Here is a 19,871-nt window from a genome sequence, read left to right on the forward strand (position 1 = left end):
GCTTTTGTTTTTCATCTCTGAAGTTCAAAATTCCAGAGAAGGATCTGGTTGATTCCACTGGTCCAATGTTCAACACCATGATAAACCGAATTCTACGGTCAGGACCAATCTAGGCTGCTGGTCAGCCCACAGATTGGCTGCCCTCTGGACATTTGCACCCTCTTGGGAGGGAGTGTCACATGGAAAAAAGCAGAGAGAACCAAGAGTAAGGAAGCCCTTGGCAGAGGTGAAGCAAGGACAATACTATAACAGATAGTTTCTTGCTTGGCCCGTCCAATACAACATGTGCTCAATAAGTTGTTGAAATTATCCTAAATATTAAGTATTTCAGAAAAATTCCTGGGGAAAAATTATAAGGCAACTCAATAGTAAGCAAACTTATGATGGGGGAGACAATTAAACTGAGACTAAAAAGTAAGAATGTTATTTCGTAATTGTTCAATGAATAATGTATTTTGTAGGTACCATGAGTTTAAATGAGGAAAGAGTTTTATAGGCAAGAAAGGTCTTGCTTAATGAAGGAGGGAAATGAGCTTTATCTTGAAAAATGAGTATGGTTATTAAGGCAACGAGAACACAGGAAAGAATTCTAGTCGAGGGGCCTTCTATGAGCAAAAGAACAGAAGTCGCAATGAATAAGTCCAGCTGGTGAAACGCCATAGAGGGGTGTTCAAATGAAGATGCTTAAATTGGGAGACATGTGGAAGATGAAAGTAGAATGGAAGGTAAAGGCCATTTGTGGAGTTATTTATATAATTCAGTAAGGAGATTGAGTTTATATTAAAGGTAAGAGTTTTTGAAGGCCTTAGGGCAAAGAAATAGTGAGATGGTATTGTTTTAAGAATCTAGTTTTTGTTGTTTTGTTTTTAGAATTATTCAGGGGATAAATAGATGAGAACTCAGAAAGATGAATTTTTAAACATAGACTGGGAGAAAAGAAATAAATGTGAAGGGCGTTGGATACTAGATCGGCTATGGGGAGCCAGGAAGATGAAGGGAGCCAGACACAGTGGCTCACACCTATAATCCCAGCACTTTGGAAGGCTGAGGTGGGTGGATACTTGAGGTCAGGAGTTTGAGACCAGTCTGGACAACATGGCGAAACCCCAATCTCTACTCAAAATACAAAAATGAGCTGGGCTTGGTTGTGGGTGCCTGTAATCCCAGCTACTCTGGATACTGAGGCAGGAGAATTACTTGAACCCAGGAGGCAGAGGTTACAGTGAGCCAAGATCCAGCCACTGCACTCCAGCCTGGGTAGCAGAGTGAGACTCCATTTCAATAAAGGAGAAGAAGAAGAAGAAGAAGAAGAAGAAGAAGAAGAAGAAGAAGAAGAAGAAGAAGAAGAAGAAGAAGAAGAAGAAGTCGTCACATGGTACTGGATATCTCAGAACAACGATGCCATCATCAACAGAATGGGCTGCATCTAGAGGAAGCAGCATTTGTTTGGCAAGTCCAGGTCAAGGAATATGTGTCAAAGCAGTCTTACTTATGATGTACAAAGGGCAAAACCATGATGAAATACTTGTTAGCATATGGGACTAAACTGCTTGAGGCAGTGACATATGAAACTGACACAAATAAAGTATGAGAAGTCCTCAGAAAATTGTGGAGTGGGCAAAAAGTGGCAGATGAATGATGCTGTGGTCAGATAAGATAATGCATTCAGGTGAAAGAGATAAAAACTGTAATTTTAGCACGGTGAGTTCGCTCATAAAAATGTCACTTCTGCTATATAAATTTGTAGTTTCAATATTCAAGGGGTTAATTGTACCAAGTCATTGTTGCCACCTAAGCAAAGGACATGGGGATTATTGCTGACTGCTTCATGAAGACCTTAAACCAATATGACATTGGGGAAAACACTAAAAAAATTTAAAGAGTATAAGAAAAAAGTTTAAAGAACTACTGAATGTAAATATATATATATATATTTATATATTTTATATATACTTACATATATCTATATATATACACACACATAGACACACACATATATACTATGATAACTGTAGAAGATTTAGGTTTCTATATTTTTAGAAAAACATGTGAGATGTTTTAAAGTTCCTTTAAAATAACTAATTCCCTTGATGGACTAAAAATGAGTAAGTCACAGCCCCAATCATTGAGAAAATTACTATTTAGTAATAAGAGCAAAAGCCTGGACAATTAAATTATACTAAGCCGTGATACAAAATATATCAGAGGCATGCAAAGATTACCACGATAGCCGACAGGATGGAGCAATTGACTTTGCCCCAGGAAGTCAGTAGAAAACAACCAGAAGATTAAATATTTGAGTTGAGACTCAAAGAATGAGCTGGAATTGTCTGGGTAAAAACGTGTGTTAAGTCTTCCAAGCATAGAGAGTAGGATCTGCAAAGCTGTGATGTCATAAAGAAGCGTGGCAGATTGACTGAGCAGTGAATTTATTATTCTTTGTGCACAAACTGTAGGAAAGGAGAATTACTGAATGGGGGCCAAGAACAAGAAAGTAAAGTGAATCATTGTGAATAGTCTAGGTTGTGCAGCAGGAACAGACACCCCAACATCTCAGTAACTTGAAACAAGGGTTTATTTCTCACTCCCATACATAACCATCACAGTCAGCTCAGACTTCTGCTGCTCATCATCCTCTCTCTAGGGCCCAGGCTAACAGAACCCCCAACACCTGAATGCTGCTAGAGACGATGACAGGAAGAAAGAGACGTGGCAAGTTGGTCACTGGTTATTTAAAAAACACTCACTGGCCAGGCACCGTGGCTCACGCCTGTAATCCCAGCACTTTGGGAGGCTGAGGCAGGTGGATCACCTGAAGTCGGGAGTTCAAGACCAGCCTGACCAACATGGAGAAACCCCATCTCTACTAAAAATACAAAGTTAACTGGGCGTGGTGGCACATGCCTGTAATCCCAGCTACCTGAGAGATGGAGGCAGGAGAATCATCTGAACTCGGGAGGTAGAGGTTGCAGTGAGCTGAGATCGCGCCATTGCACTCCAGCCTAGGCAACAAGAGTGAAACTCCATCTCAAACAAACAAACACAACACTCACCGAAAGTGAAAGAAATCTCTTACTTTAAATTTCATTAACCAAAACAATGTACATGGACATACCTAACTTTGAAGAGGAGCATGTGCCCTGAAGCTTGGTAAACAGCACTATTGACCACCACAGTAGCTTTTCACAAGAAACCGGCTAATCTTATTGGTTACAAGCAGATCTGTGCATGAGAGGAATGACACAGTTCGGTTTCTTATATAAGGAATTATTCAACCAGCAGAGCAAAAATCAACTGCATCAGTGATTCACGAATTGAGCATTCCTCAGAATCACCTGGAGCACTGGTTAAAAACACAGACTGCCAGGCCCCTCACCCACTTTCTTACTCAACAGGTGTGCGTGGGACCTAGAGGTTTCTATTTCTAGCAAACGTGATGCTAATGCTGCCCTTCTTGGACCACATGGTGAGTACCATGAAATGGAGGAATCAGATACCAGAGTTATTGCAAATGTTTGATGGTAAGGCAGTGGGTAGGATGAGAGTAGCAGCAAGGTGGCAGGAGAGTCCATACCAGATCGGAGAGATGTGCTTCAGGTTGAATTAACAGACTCTTATGACACTGGATGTTAGGGAAGAGGATGAGAGCTTTGAAAATGACCACAAGATAAACACTTTGGGTAGAAAATTGCCCCATTAACCAAGGTGAAGACTAGAGTAGCAAGGACAAGCTTAGGCAGGCGTGGTAGGGAAGTGGGGGATGGAGTGGAAAGAAAGAAAGGAGTCCAGTTTATGACATGTTAGCTTTCAAGTACTTAAAGGCATCCAGATTTGATATGTCCAGTTGGCCATGGAAATGCAGCTCTGGATCTCAGAAGAGGGCTAATACCTGAAGGTAGAGACAGAATCATCATGACTTGATGAGGCTGAAGTCATCGGATAAAATGAGGACATCCATGAAGGGTATTTGAGAAAGGCAAAGAACCAAGTGTAGAAGCCTGAAATGTCCCGATAATTGGATAACTCAAAAGGATGTTGAGAAACCAGAAAGGATAATAAAAATGAAAAGTCTGAAAGGTAGAAGAACTAGCAGAGAGCTAAATTTCAGGAAATAGGAGAGGAGAGAGATTTCAAAATCAGGGAGTCCTCAGTGGTGTCAGATATTTTAGAGATCAGACATAGTGATGACCGAAAAAAAGACCTGCAATAGTTGTGTGGTTCATTACTATTTCTACCGAGACCCTAATTCAGCTGTTGGATGGGATGTGGACTTCCCACCCACCATTACTTGGATTTTTTTTGTCCTTATTCTCGAATTAATCAAGGAAGCCTCTATAGCCAGCAGGTTCATCCTTTAAAAGCCGAGGCTACCCCTGAGGAATGAGCCCTTTTACAATCATAGGCACCTGAAGAAAGTTGTCTTACCCTCTTGGCAAAGGGAGGGATGGAGAAAAAAATGGGATCATTCTAAGTCTTTACTCAACAACACTGCAAAGGCTACTAGAAACTGGAGCTGAAAGTGTGCTACACCTGGGGCCCATGGTTATGTGTGTGCAAATGGTGTCATTGTGCAGGCCTTCCTTTTGCTTCAATATTCTGACACTACAAATATGAAGCATTGATATACCTACTTCTATTCCCAGGTCCTATTTGAATCTTCAACCCTGAACTTAATCTCTGACTTCTCTTCTTGTTTGGCTAAGATCTCTATGTGTCTACTTGAATCTGTATATCTAGATAGATCTTCACTGGGTCTACCACTTGCCTTGACCAGTCAACATGGCTCTTCAGTTCAGAAGCAGAGAATTGCTAAGGTCATCTCGGGTCATCTGTGTACTACATCCCACCCACATGCCACTCAGGCACCTTTCCCTACGTGATCCAGCCTAGGCCTAACCCCTGCCTCTTCCTTACTCTGACTGAACTATGCCCCCTGTATTGCCCAGGCAGTTGAGCCTACCAGATACAAAAGCTGTGACTATGTCACACACTTTCATTGATGAAAGAGACCCAAATAGACCTTTACAGATCAAACTAAGCCTCAATGACCGTGAATAAGATAAGTTGTGCCTTACTTGTTATATGTTTTTAAAAAACATATGTGTGGGCAACTTCTATTTCATTTCAATTGAAAGAGAAAAAAAATATTATTTCTTGGACCTTCATCAAAATATTGCCAGTTTGAATTGCACTCATTTTTTTTTGGTTTAAAATAGGGAAAAACACCCACAAATGATAAATAAGTAAGAATACATAGACTGTTGTTGTGAAATTATCTTAGTCCTTTATCTTTTTCAGTCAAAATGACATAAATGTAAGAGAAACAACTCCCACAATAGTCACTAATTACAAAAGAGCAAAGAAAGAACACAAGATGTTAGGTCCAAAGCTTTTGTTCCAGATGTCTCAGGGACTCTGGGCTGCCTACACCTTTATTTTCTCATCTCTTCCAGGGAAATTCAGATATGATTATTTGATGTGATTCTTTCACCGCCTTTTCATCTCTTACGTTCAATTACAATTTTTATGAAAGAATATGTAAAAATAAATTCTGAACTCTATTTTCTCCTTGCATCTTATCTTACAGACTGAATGTGAGCAGTACCTGCTCTATAAATAACTCACTGAATCATTTGGACAAAAAAAAGTTCAGCAAAATAGTTGACTGCTTTATGATACAGATGGCATCTGTCTTTTCAATAACTTAAGTATTTAAATTGAGTAGTGAAAATACCTGACAAATCTTTTTCAGACTAATACAGCAAAGAAACCTGGAATAACATCTAAGACATCAGAAGTTGTTTTTAGACCTTCAAGATTTTCTTTTATTTAGGGGGTAAACCATTGTGCCTGTCCCTCTCCTCTTTCTCTCTCTTTCTTATGAATTCCGTCTGCTTATAAGTGTCATTGCTGGAGCTTGCAAGGAAACACTTTTGATTAGCACTAAAAAGGTCTAATGTTTGAGACCTTGAATGCAAGACTTCTGATAAAAATAAACTTCAAGGTCTCAGAATACTCTTATCAGATCAACCGTATGGTCCCAGAGTAGGTTGCTTAAATCTTCTTGGCTAAGCTTGAGAGTGCAAAGCTTAATACCCACAGGCTTGCAATCTTTTTGAATGTGATTATAATTCAGCACCAGCTTTGCATCCTGGATAAAGGTTCCCCTTGAACACAAAGTGTGTTACATGCTTGTGTGCTAGTGATCAAAATACTCAGAGGATTATGGCACTTGCTGTTCTTAAACCTCCAAAATGGTGTTAAAATGCTACATCCAATCAGCTAAGCTGTAAATTAAATTTTTGTAGATTGAAGACGTAGTTTTATTTCATATGCCAGAAACTCATTTCAAGCCTAGCATTTCTGTTAGCACATTGCATCTAGCAGCATAACTCAAGAGGTTTAATGAAAGTTTAAAAACAATCTGTTGCAGATTTTGTGCCTAATTTATTTTTAATTGCAAATTGTACAACACATTATTGCCTGTGAAAATAGAAATTTAATTTCCTTCCTGTTTTTTTTCTTTTTTTCTTTTTAATAACTCTAATGCAACCTCAGAGAGGAAACAGGCTTCAACATGTAGTTTTCTGAATTTTATTTCTTTGTTTTTAGATTCTTCATGTGCACTCTTTGGAAAATATACCTCATACCATTTAGCATTATCCTTCAAACACACTCTCGTGCTTTTAGAATGTGCTGTGTGGAATCCCTTAAGAAGGTTGCATTTACACAATTATTGCAAATGTATAGCACGCACCGCGGTTACAGCTTCGCTCCATTGCATGTGAAAATCCTCCTGACTGTATCTGACAGTTGACTCCTGCAAAGAGTGTTCATATTCATACTTAGAGTTATTATAGATCGTGAAACTGTGCTGGTGATGGCATAAAAGCACACATGAGATAACCTGAATTACAAGGATAGCTGGAGAGTTTGTAAAAATTAAATGCTCTGTCCCATGTTTTTGCACTGATAGAACAAAGTCATTTATTAGCGTGAAGTTTGTTTTCTAATATGACCTTTAATTTTTTTAATTGGTCTTCTCTGGAAAACCGTGGAGAAAAAAAAAATCAAACAAAAACACTCCCTCTGGTCTTTTCTTTCGGAAAGTTTTGTCACACTCTGCTGCTTCTGGTAGTTTGACTTTGGATGGGAATCTGAAATGAAGCTTAATATGAGTGCTATCAAGTGATTCTAGGAAAATGTCAAAATACAAGTGAAGAAAACAAAGGCCTTTTGTGCTGGATTTGCATTCCCTTCTGAAATCTTTGGCACTTTACATCAGAAAGGGAGTTGTATTATTTATTTTCAATTTCCCAACTCTCTATTCTTCCTCTGTCCTTAGAGAGTGGCCATCGGCGCGCTCCCTGCAGCCTTTCCCTGTCCTTGCTGGGCATTGTGTCAGTGAAGCGAGCTGTCTTCGAAGCTAGCGACAAGTGCAGGGCTGCCTCTTGCCAGAGTGGGGTGTACTTGCATGTCGCCACCAGGTCTCCCTTACTGCAAGACAGTTCTCTCTGCCTCTACGAGGCCCAGCTTCCAGTGACGGCTCGATCAATGTGGTATCTTGTTTTGGGTTGCTGTTGTGAGCAAGTACATTAGACAACATCACAGTCTCCAGAAGGAACACTTGTAGTGAGTGAGTGCCCTGACCTCCTGTAAGACAAGATAGTTCATATGCAGGTCGGACTTGGGTCTGGGGTAGAGGAGGTGAACTGAAACTGCAATATTTGAGCACCTGAACTGCACTGCCACTGAGAATTAAGCAGACTAAAGATCAGGAAAACGATTTGGAAATAACCAGCATGTAAAAATCCTAATATGCCTCTTCAAGTTGAGAGTTCTGATTGTTTTAAAGTAGTGTACTCACATTGAAAGATCTGATTCGTGTAAATGTTACCGTCTATAACTGTTTCTCTAAGACGTTTTGTGTTTTTATTTTACATTTTTAGAAGATATAAGCCTGCTATATGATGATTTTTCTCTCTTCATGCACCATCCATTAAATTATTATTTCTTAAGGTATTTGACACTTTGCAGCTTTGCCATATTGGTTTTGATTATAGCAAAACATTGATACAAATTATTCTTAAGGAAGTAAATATAGAAATTTCAAATAGATAAATTACATTTCTATGTTATGCAAGAAAAAGTGCTGATTACCTATTGTATTTGTACAGCAGAAGTATATTTCATAAAAGACATGTGATGAAACCGGATACCTCTGAGAAACCAGATGAACAGAATGGGACAGCCATGTCAAAGAAAGTTTAGGTGGATGCTATTGATGAAATGAATGAAGAATGCATGGATAGCGTCAGATGCCAGAAGCATTCAGGATCTAACACTATACAAACCATGCTGATACAAGCAGTATTTATTCATATATAGATCATTGTGGCAAAACTCAGTTGCCTTACTAGGACATGAGCTTGCACCTGTTTTGTAAATTCCTGTCGGAGACTGAATGACAGGTTTCCAGAAAGAAGGTGCTTATCCTCCTTTCCTTCCTTCCTCCTTCAGTTCCAGAGGTCAGAGAGCTGTACGTACAGGCAGGTAGTCATTTGAACAGAAACTTTGGAGGGAAGTTTTGCTGGTGATTGTGAAGGCAGCTTGAAGTTTCAACTGTCTCAGCCTTTTCCAGCTAGGTCGATGCTCTCTAATTCTCAATTTTTTTCTTATTAAAGGGACACTCATCTCTTTTCTCTATACCTCTCTATAAACTCAGTTTAGCTTTGAAATACTTTCAGTGCATGGCCACGCGCGCGCGCGCGCGCGCACACACACACACACACACGCACACAGTAACCCTCGCTGGAATGGAGATGCCAGGAGTGCATTTATAAGCTTTGAAGTTGCCACAGTCGACTGAAGAGGAGTATATTTTTCTTTTAATCAGAATATTCAGAATGGAATAGATACAACCTTATTCAGGTTGGAAGATGGACATGAATACACCTAGGACATGAATACACCTATCCCTTGCTTTATAAATTTACAATTTTAACTCATTCCTGAAAACCTTCCGTTAAGTTAAATTTCTAAAAAAGAGTTAAGTAAAAAATAATAATGTCTTTTAATTTGCTGAGCTAAATTTGTGATACATTTTATGCCAAGTAAAGATACTCCAAGGTTGTTCACAGTTTTAAAAAATATATTAATTGAAAATAAAAGCAAGCAAACTTTTATAAGTAAAAATTTGGAACATAAATTTTCAAATTTTATATATAATTTGTATACAAAAGGTATAACAAAAGTATATGATAATTATTTTTATTTGCCAATTCTGAAACTATTTTAGAGCTCATGGATTTTTTACTCCTAAACTGAACTTTAAAAATAAAATTTTAGTCAAATAAAATAAAAAACACTACGTTAGTAAAGTATAGGAGCCCTTTGAAATACTTGGAAGTAGCTCATGCATATCAGACTGAAAATTTGTGAGAATGTTACTCTTCACCTCGCTTACAAGCATGATCTATGCAGAGCAAAAACATTTTGCATTCATCCAAACATAGCATATGATTCAAATGTATTCTATTTGTGCCTGAAACCCTAATGTCAAAATATCACTTTTTAGAGTGTATTTATTTAGTGTAGTTTTGTTTTTGTTTTCTTAGGTGTTTTTATTTTTATTTTTACTTTTGGTGGTGAAGTAGTTATAATGAAAAAAGACACCATCCAAAAGTGGGATGACTTTGCAAAAGCCATTATGGCAACAATAAAAAAGTAATTAACTGATGGCATTATGTGTGGTGAGGTAAGTCTGTATTCTGAATCTCGTATGATCTAATTTGTCTCCTGACACAATCTTTGAAGCAATTAGAGATTTCTGGGATCTTATGCCGCAGTTGGAACCTCCCACAGTGGAATATTAGAACTGGAAGATATCTTGGAGACAACTGTCTAACATCCCAATTTTACAAATGAGGAAACTAGTGTTTAGAGAAATTAAATGGTTTGCCCATGTCATAAACCTCAAAGAGGCAAAGCCAGATTTTCTCATTTTGTCTTCTGCTGTAACTGAACTGACTCTCAGAAATGATGGCATCCGCATCCTGATCACCAGCTCCTGGGATCTAACAGGGGAGGATATAATGCATCATAGTTCAAGTCAGGCTTGATATATTTTGGAGAATGAATTGAACTTTACATCCTTGAAGGTGGAATATTTTTGACCCTTTGAACTATATTATGGCTAAAACATTGGGTATTTTTGACAAAAGTCAAAAACATGATTTGAAAATAATCTTTCAATACACCATTATAACAAGCCTTCCCACTGGGTAACAAAATCAAATTAGCTTGTTTTGAAAAAATGAAACAACTCTAAGAACATGTCATATCAACTGCTGAGGTCTGGGTCATGGGTAATCACTCGGCTGTGATCGCTACATTCTGCATTCTGAAAAATAATGCGGAATAGGCACAGGAATCAGATATGGATGTAAATAAGATATAAGTGACAAGCTGGATACGAGAACATGGCTGGGACTTGAGCCTCTTGCTATATCCTCGCCCAATCTAGAGCTTCAGATAAATGCATGGGAACAGTTACAACTACACAGCAAACCTTTGGCCAGACGTAGAGATCTCTGGCCTGCGAAAACCCTGCCCTCACCAGTAGGAGTCAGAAGAAATCCTGCAACCTGTGCACAGAGAGAATCTAACAGAACACATGAGGCTGGAATACAGGTGTGCCTAAGTGATGAGTGAGTAAGAGAAAAGGCAATGCTTCTTCCCTGGTATCTGCAGGAGGCTGGTCATCCTTTTTAAGAACTGAACCCGGAAATGGGGAAGACAGTGGAAAACATTCTCCGTGTGCCTGCTTCCATGGATTACAGGCTGCTTGTGAGCAGGAAGCATTCATCAGTGCAAGAAACATGCACTGAATGTCTAACATGGTCCTAGTGCTCTACCTGATGCCGAGTATAGAGAGGTGAGATTCAGATAGAATCTGTGATCTCACTAGGAAGCAGGTTCACTAATAACCAATCCCAAGGGAGGACTTCCACCATGTGGGTGATAGCAAAGGTTATGATTATGCCAGCCACCGGGAATAGGAGTTGAACACTTGTCCCCACTGGACCTGGGCTGCAGTTTTGCCAGTTGTCTGAGTCTGGTGAAGCATAATACACTCACATGCAACAGGTTTTATATAAAGCAGATTTGTTAGTTACTGCTGGGCAGGAAGAGGCAAAGACGCCCAGGATCCATTGTGAGCTGGTTTCCCAAGACTCATGAAAGCTGCCTGGGACAGATGGAGGGACCGTTTGATATATCTCAGGGGCTGGCCACATGACTCACGGGGAATGCCTTGAGGACATTCTGCTCCTAGGGGAGACAGGAACAAATCTCAGCTCCCCTAGCCATTCCTGCCTATCTCAAGATGTTGCATTTCGTCTGAGGAAAACAAACAAGGCTTGGCTATTTCTGGAAGTTCTTCCCTATCTCAAGATACTGTATTCCTAGCACATTCTACAGTTATTCTTATTTTTTTTTTTTTTCTTTAGAGACAGGATCTCACTCTGTCACCCAGGCTGCAGTGCAGTGGCATGATCAAGGCTCACTGTAGTCTCAAATTTCTGGGCTCAAATGATCCTCACACCTCAGCTTTCTGAGAAGCTGGGACTATAGGTGCACACCACCATGTCTGGCTTTTTTTTTTTTTTTTGGTAGAAAGTGGGGTCCCACTATGTTTCCCGGGCTGGTCTCAAACTCCTGGTCTCAAGGAGGCCTCCTGCCTTAACCTCCCAAAGTGCTGGAATTATAAGCTTGAGCCACTGTGACCAGCCTGCAGTTATTCTTGAGAACTACCAATGAGAAAGGAAAGAGAAGTGAGTCAGTCCAATGGCACCTGGAGAATTGTCCTGCACTCGTGGAATATGGCTAAGAATGTGTGTTCCTCATAATTCCTTTCTCCATGTTACTATATCTTATACAATGGTCAGCTCAGCCACTGCAATGAAACTAACTACCTGATCAATCATCATTCTTTATTCATTCAACAAACGTTATGTTGTTTGACCAATATATGCTATGTACTGTGATGCAATTGAACTTCATATTTTTTCTGAGAATTATGTTTCACACTAAACAACAGTATGAGGAAGGCAGAAGGAAATAAAGTGAGATTCATAAATAGAAAGCTGATTTGAATGAGTACTTTCAAAATAAAATGTTATTTATAAACACATGCATGTACACAAACTAAGACCAATGAGAAAAATGTCACGTTTCCTACATGCAGCTCACTGATTTTTAGTTACAATAACCAGTAAATGTTTCTTCTTGTTTTAACCAATGAATATTCAATATTGTGATAATTTGTTATTTAAAGAAGATTCTTTTCTTTTTTTTTTTTTTTTTTTTTTTAACAATTTTACTTGTCCTTATGATATTACACTGATTATTTACTAAGTAAAAAGCATCCTTCCAATTTCTGGAGATCTATCCTTTTTTTTTTTTTTTTTTTTTGAGACCTAGTCTTGCTCTGTCGCCCAGGCTGGAGTGCAATGGTACAATCTTGGCTCCCTCCAACATCTGCCTCCCAGATTCAAGCGATTCTCCTGCCTCAGGCTCCCGAGTAACTGGGATTACAGGCACCTGCCACCACGCCTGGCTAGTTTTGTATTTTGGGTAGAGATGGAATTTCACCATGTTGGCCAGGCTGGTCTCGAACTCCTGACCTCAGGCGATGCACCCGCCTCAGCCTCCCAAAGTGCTAGGATTACAGGCATGAGCCACTGCACCCAGCCTATACTTTTATATGCATAACAAAAATAGCAATTTGTTACAAACATTAGTTCATACAGAGATACAGTGAAAAGAGATTTCCAAAGATGTGGTTTAACCTTGGATTTGCTACTTCCTAGTCACAACTTTAGACACATCATTTTAAACTCTCTGAGTCTCAGGGATATAGAATAATATAATGAGTTCAAATTCAGGCCCTTGAAATATCTCACCTAAGGAGGAATGTCCCAGGAATAAATAGGAATTTCTGAGATCACTGTACATGTCTGCAATTGCTTGAGAGATATAGTTGCTGGGTTAACAAATAAAAGTACAAGCAAGAACAGCCTCCTCTTACTTCCCGACCACCTTCAAATTCTAGGTATTTGTATTAATTTGACCTTTTATGCCTAGCTTAAAAGTGTGTGTTCTAAGTGGTTCAAAGAAAATAACACATGATTCTTTCTTTTAACCAAATGAAGACCTACACAGAGAAACAAGATGCCATCCTATGCATGAAATAGCTGACAACACAACGCTATGTGTAATCACTGAACAAGTGTTGCCAACTGAATTTGAGTTATAAGGGGAAAAATGATGTCTCAGTGACTTCTAATCTCTAATCTAGCCTCTTTCACAAGCTGTTAACTAGACTCTATGAACTCCAGTTACGTCTTCTGTAAAATGTGGTTAAGTACATATACACCATAAGGAGGGTATGAGAACTGAAAGGAAGAATTCAGTAAAGTACTTAGAATCATGTTCCCAAGCAGTTGATGCTAAGTAAACGTCAATTTCTCTTCCATCCTTTCTCTGTACTCATTTGGCACAATAGGATAATAATATTTGTTCTGCCTACCTTAGAGAGCTACATTGAGAATAAAATGAGTTCATATTTGTGAAAACGTTGGATGTTATAAGGACTTCAACAAATGAGAGGTGTTATTACTGGTAATGGAATTCTTGAACTCATTATGCCAAGAGACTTTACCTAAAAATATAATTATACTCCCAGAGACATTACATAGTCACATAAATGACAGGAGCATAATGAACTGCCACCTAAACTGGGTTCCAGCTAGTATTAGTCTTTATATCGGGAAGAACAAATGCCCCTCCACAACAGCTTGGAGCTGGGGGTAAAGACTCCTGGGTCTGGATTCAGGAGAGCGAGAGTTCTAACACTTTCAGACTTTGTATGCTCAAACGCAGGTGACAACATGCCTTAGAAGGCAGGATGAGCATAAGAAGCTTGTGTTTAACAGAGATTCTGTGTTGATGATATGTAGGGTACTGATTTTAGAGTCATTCTCTCTGCGTCCAAGTTCTGGTACCACCACATGCTATATATTTTTGGTCAAGGGACCTTGTTTCTCTAAACCTTAGAATCCTCATTTAGAGAGTGGGACTGATCATTACACTTGCCGCTGGAGTATTTGAAGGGTAAAATGAACATCTGGTCCCTGATAGGTGTTCAGGGGATTTTAGCTATTATTTTTATTATTTCTAAATAAGTGGAAAATATAGCACAGTCCTTTGTGCATTTATAAGAGAGCTAAATAAGTAATCGCAACCAAAAGAATAGGGATGGTGGTATGTGCTCCCTGCCTCCCAATGCCTTATGGAGGAGGTCAGTCTTTGAATAAACAGCCAGCTAGACTTCCACAAGAAGATATAATCAACGTGAAAGTAGAAGGATACCCAGTGGACTGAAGCTAGACAAGAAAAGCTGTGTAAGATTTAGGGAAGCCAATACTAGAACTTCGGTAGTGAGCAGAAAAAGGTGACATGGCGATATGTAGACTATATAAATACATGTTGGGACTCATATTTCTCTCTCAGATTATCTGCCCTGTGTATCCAAAGTAACTATCTTCCATCAAAATACATGAAATAAAACAGCGGCATAACACCTGAGTAGCTATGTTCTTTTAACCCACTGAGACGAGGTCTGCGTATCGCCTGTATTTGCCGTCACCTCCTTCACTTACCCTTTGCTAAAACATGTAAGAACATCTTTTATTTACCTACAAAACTTGAGTAGGCAGCTCAGGGCAATTTAAATGAAATCCCTCTGTGAAGAATGTAATCTCATATTTTTTTCTTAAGGTATAAAATTAATAAAACAAACTCTATCTGTAAGGACATGTGATATATACATTCATGTAATGTGGACTGCTTAGAGAAAACAGAAAAGGCTTTGTTTTGTAAACATCTGTAAGAAAGCTTGCTATAGCAAACTATGAAGATAAATGTCTGGCTGGGCGCAGTGGCTCACGCCTGCAATCCCAGCACTTTGGGAAGCCAAGGCGGGTAGATCACCTAAGGTCAGGAGTTCGAGACCAGCCTGGCCAACATGGTGAAACCCCATCTCTACTAAAAATACAAAAATTAGCCCCTAAATTTTGTGGTGGGTGCTCCCTAATCCCAGCTACTAGGGAGGTTGAGACAAGAGACTCGCTTGAACCTGGGAAGTGGAGGTTGCAGTGAGCCAAGATCGCACCATTGTACTCCAGCCTGGGCAACAAGAGTGAGACTCTGTCTCCAAATAAATAAATAAATGAATGAATAAATTAAAATAAAGAAATAAATGTCTATAGGAACAGGCAAATACTGCCGTGGATATTTGGGAAAGAGCTGACTGTCTTTGGGGGTGGCAAATGGTGGTACTGGTTGTTGCTGGCCATTGAAATGAAAGCCATCCTAACGAGGTTTTATCATCATGAACTGTATTTGTTTGTACTAAATTAGGCTCTCTACAGAAACAAACCAAATGATGACAACGAGTTGATTGATTTCCCTTTTAGATTTTGTAAGCTAGTTAAATATAGGTAGTTGCTGTAATTGCATATTTACTATTTCACTTTTGCAGCTTTTAGAGTGACAAAATGCAGCCCCCTGTCATGAGTCTCAAATGCTAAACTGTCCTACACATTGGCGATGCTGTGAGAGATGAGAGTAACCAACAAACACTTCCTACATTGTCACACGGGGCTAATTTAGACTGCTGCAAATTAGAGGTTTGTAGAATAGAAACCAATGTGGTAAAAGTGAGATGTGTGAGACTGCCTAGTGACAGTCACACTCTGATGTGACGCTGTTTTATTAGCATCTTCTAAGATCTAAGGCAGTGTCGCCTTGCGTGTGGATCTGTAGTCATCCTTTAACTATGCAAGCTGGCCAAGAGCAGGGCTGTGAGCAAGACCAGGTTTTTGCATCGTATTTGTTCTGAAAATATGGATTAGTAATGAGCGTTACAAATAGAGAACCAGAGAGATATTTTTGCTAAATCAAAGAAGATTCATTCCTTCACAAAAGATAGACTCATATTCTGTAGTTAATGATTTGTTGCAAGATCTGATAAGTATCCTTCAAATACACAATTGATTTTAAAGGAGAGCCATGGATAGAGATCTCTGTCTGCACCTAAACACAAAGCACACAATGAAACCTGTACATGGGATCTCTACAATTTATTACCTAAAAATATTAGGAGACAGAAATATCGAGTAACTCTGAAGTAAATTATACTTTGATATTCAATTTGTTCTATCTTTTCAAGCAAAATTAGTTTTGAGAAGTATTTTAGTTCATTTATTATTGGAAAAGACCTTACTAGCTTATTCAAGCAAGAAAATTACCCCAAAAGCTTACAAGATTTACAATGCTTGGGAAAAAAAAAAAAAGCAATTCAAAACCTAATGAGACATTTTAGGCCTCATTTACATCTCTAACCTGACCCATTTTCTGCAAAACGTTTTTGTTGGTAATTTACATACTAAAAGCTAGTTATTTATCCATCCCTAACCAAAAAGTTGATGAGATTACTAATACCACAATGAAGTTAACATTACCCTGAAAGCTAACTACGAGCATTTCTAGAAGGTTGACTATTGAGTCATTTATTTAGCTATAATCTCCATTACATTCCGGCAATGCACCCAAACTCTGAGAGAATGACATGAAAGACCAAATATCTCATTTCCACACTCACTCTGTGGGCAGGAATCCTTCCAGGAACACACTCGTTGGAAATGAAGCACATTAACATGCTCTGTGTATGTACACACATGACTATAACCGAGAGAAAATAATGCAAGGAAACACATCATATAAAACAAATTCAGATGTCATGTATTTTGAAATACCACAGAGCTTTGCATCTATTTGGAGGTGATAATTGTATAGATGTACCAAAGCTGTTGTATTAAAAACAAACTTTCCAATGTTTTGTGAAAAAAGACACAATGAGGAATTGAAGTGTACAGTGGCGCAGTGATGTATTTCTCACTGTTTTAAGGAATATTTATGTTTTTTAGGATGAAAAAATATATATCCATAAATATATATGTTAATATTATAAGTGCATGTATTGATATATTTGTATTACCAATATATTTACATGTTTACTAAAATATATTTCTATTTTCTATATTTACATTTTATGTTTTGTATATTTTTATTATAAAACATACACTCACCATCTGTTGATAATTGTTCAATAACTTACTCTCAAAAAGCACCGAATTTATAGTAACTTGACGAGTGTCCTTCATAATGTAAGCATCTGTAAAATACAAACTGTTAACCATCTACAGTTTAGTTGAACATTATTTGGGCACATGGTGAGAATTATACTCCAAGACCTTCAAGACTGTCTTAGAGGTGAAATGTCCCTACCTCTTAGTATAAACGACCCCCTCACTGCCCTACATCAAATCCCCACAAAATTCAGAGATTGGGAAGTGCATGGGACACGGCTGGGGTTCCTTGTTTAACCAGGCTGCATTGCGGGTCCCTTTGTTAAACTCTAGTCTTTGGGGGCAATGTGCAATCTGATTTTAGTTTGTTCCGCATCTCCTGCACAGTTTCCTCCCTAGATGAGCCAGGTGTTTCCCTCTGATCAGGGCCAGTCTGGTATCCAAGAAGGTCCAAAGTTCAACCCATGCCGGTGGCCCTGGAAAGCCCAGAATGTGGACAAATGTGGCTCGATTCCTTTCCTATTTAGTCATAGTTCACTCGATAATGAGTTTCAGATTGTGTTTGTTTTCAGAAACCCTCTTTGCTGTTGTATTCTTCCTATGAGTAGAGGACTTACAAGGGGATACAGATTGATTATCAGCAGAGAAAACACTCGTTGGTAAATGTAATTACCAAAAACTCATCTGCAAAGTAAACTGCCATTCACCAAAACCTATTATCTTATGGCATGTTACGAATTGTGATTTTAGTCCTTATTTTGCAGCTGTCAAATACTGTGGGTACTGCAGCCGTGGTCTTCGTGTACTTCTCAATCTCTGGATTTTGTTGGGATTTGATGTAGGGCAGTGAGGGAGGGGGTTTATACTAAGAAGCAGGGATATTTCACCTCTAAGACAGTCTTGAAGGTCTTGGAATATAATTCTCACTATGCGCCCAAATAATGTTCAACTGCCTCCTTTTATATATAATTATATATTATATTATAATTACATATAATTTATGTATTATATATAATTATATAAAATTTAATAAAATATAATTTTATAATAAAATTAATGGGAAGACCATTCCAAGCAGAGGATGTCGGTAGAAAGAGCCCAATGCAGTGGAGTGCAGCATATGCTCCAGGAACTGGAAACGGCCAGTCTTCCATGTGTGATGGTGTATGTGAGGGTGGTGTGCACCAGATGAGGTTGGAGAGGTAGACAGGGATCAGGAATCCTGACTGCAGTGTCAGAGTGGGCCATCATCAGCACTCCCCTGCATTCAATTTACACAACCAACATGGCCACCACTCCCTCCGTTCCCCACATCCTGGATGGCACCTGACCCTCAGTAAGATTATGGCATATAGGAAAACAACAAAGAACAAATGTTTTCTCAAAAGAGGCCAGCCCCCAAGAGAAAGAGAAAGGAATAATCTGGCCTAAAATCCCCCAGGAATTTTTCATAAATTCACAATCAAACAAGTCATTTCTCCTTCCCTATGGCAGAAGAAATGAGGGAGCAGAAGTTGCCTGGACTGTTGCACTAGTGGAGTAGCCTTACAGTGGAGAGGAACACCAAGAGTGAGGAAGGGACTTCTCCCAACAGTTCTGCCCTCTCCTACACTCTCTGGAAGTAATGATATAATCTGTCCTTTTAGAAAGAAAAATCTTTACATGTGTGAAATTTTTTGTTTCTACCAGAATCCATAATGTGTATTATTGCAAGGTGAACAAGCTAGATATGCCCAAATACATGATTGCACTGGACTTGAATGCTATAACTTGAATATCCTAGCAAAATTAAATCCAATGGCAGCAAGACAAGAAACAGGGTCTTGATGGATCTGCTACCTAACTATAGCCCACCATATGATTTCAGTGTTTTCTCTGTATCTTGAGTGGATATTGTATACCTACACATGCATGGTTATATCAAATCTAGTTATTTTTTTCTCTTTTCCAGAAAAATACTTTAAAACTGAAATAATTATAAATGTGTAAATAGAAGGATTACTGATAAAATGCAATTTATGTGAATTACCCACGTGTAATTGTTAGGGATTTCTTGGCCTCTGTGTCAAAAATGCCCTTCTCTCTCCAGGTGAAGAGCTGCTTCCTTGGAAGAGCACCCGAAGGCTGGGTGGCCACCATCCTTTGCCTTGGCAGAGCGAGCCAGAAGGCCTAGGCACAACCCACTGTGTTTGCTGGCAGCCAGTCTACCCTGGAGTTCCGGAGCGGCCTCCTAGGAAGACCAGGGAGCGGTGAGTGCCCATGTGAGGCCAGCAGTTTTGATAGCTCTGTCTTCTGGAAAGAACTTATTTTCTGATGTTCTAGTCATTCCTGTCATTCTTTCAGACACACTTCTAAAAGACTGTCAAACAACTACTTTCTCTCTTTATACTTTTCTGTACCCTGCCTATAGCCATAGTACTTCTGTAAATCAATGACATCTTGCTATCTCGTCTTTGTGCACGTAAGTGTGCAATGCTACAAATGGAAACTCACAAGCAGAGAGAGACAGTGAAAGAGAGAGAGAGAGAAGGTGATTTTGTATGTCTTCAACCTTACCATCGTATTTCTTTTAACATCAGTTAAAAATAGCTGTTATCAAGTGTCCAGCTGCCAGGAGTCTTTGAAATCCAGTAATTATTAATGGGAATTTTATACAGA

At 39.0% G+C, this 19,871-nt stretch overlaps 1 long non-coding RNA gene across 1 annotated transcript in view; it reads left to right on the forward strand.

Moving 5' to 3' along the window:
* LOC119622305 (uncharacterized) overlaps positions 1-19,587 on the forward strand; it is a 1,408,766-nt gene extending 1,389,179 nt beyond the window's left edge. The window contains exon 6 of the long non-coding RNA XR_005238953.2: positions 19,303-19,587. This is a non-coding gene — a long non-coding RNA (uncharacterized lncRNA). The remainder of the gene's footprint in view (positions 1-19,302) is intronic.
* The last annotated feature ends 284 nt before the right edge of the window (positions 19,588-19,871 follow it).

Source organism: Chlorocebus sabaeus, chromosome 7 (genome assembly GCF_047675955.1).
Source record: "Chlorocebus sabaeus isolate Y175 chromosome 7, mChlSab1.0.hap1, whole genome shotgun sequence".
Lineage (NCBI taxonomy): Eukaryota > Metazoa > Chordata > Mammalia > Primates > Cercopithecidae > Chlorocebus > Chlorocebus sabaeus.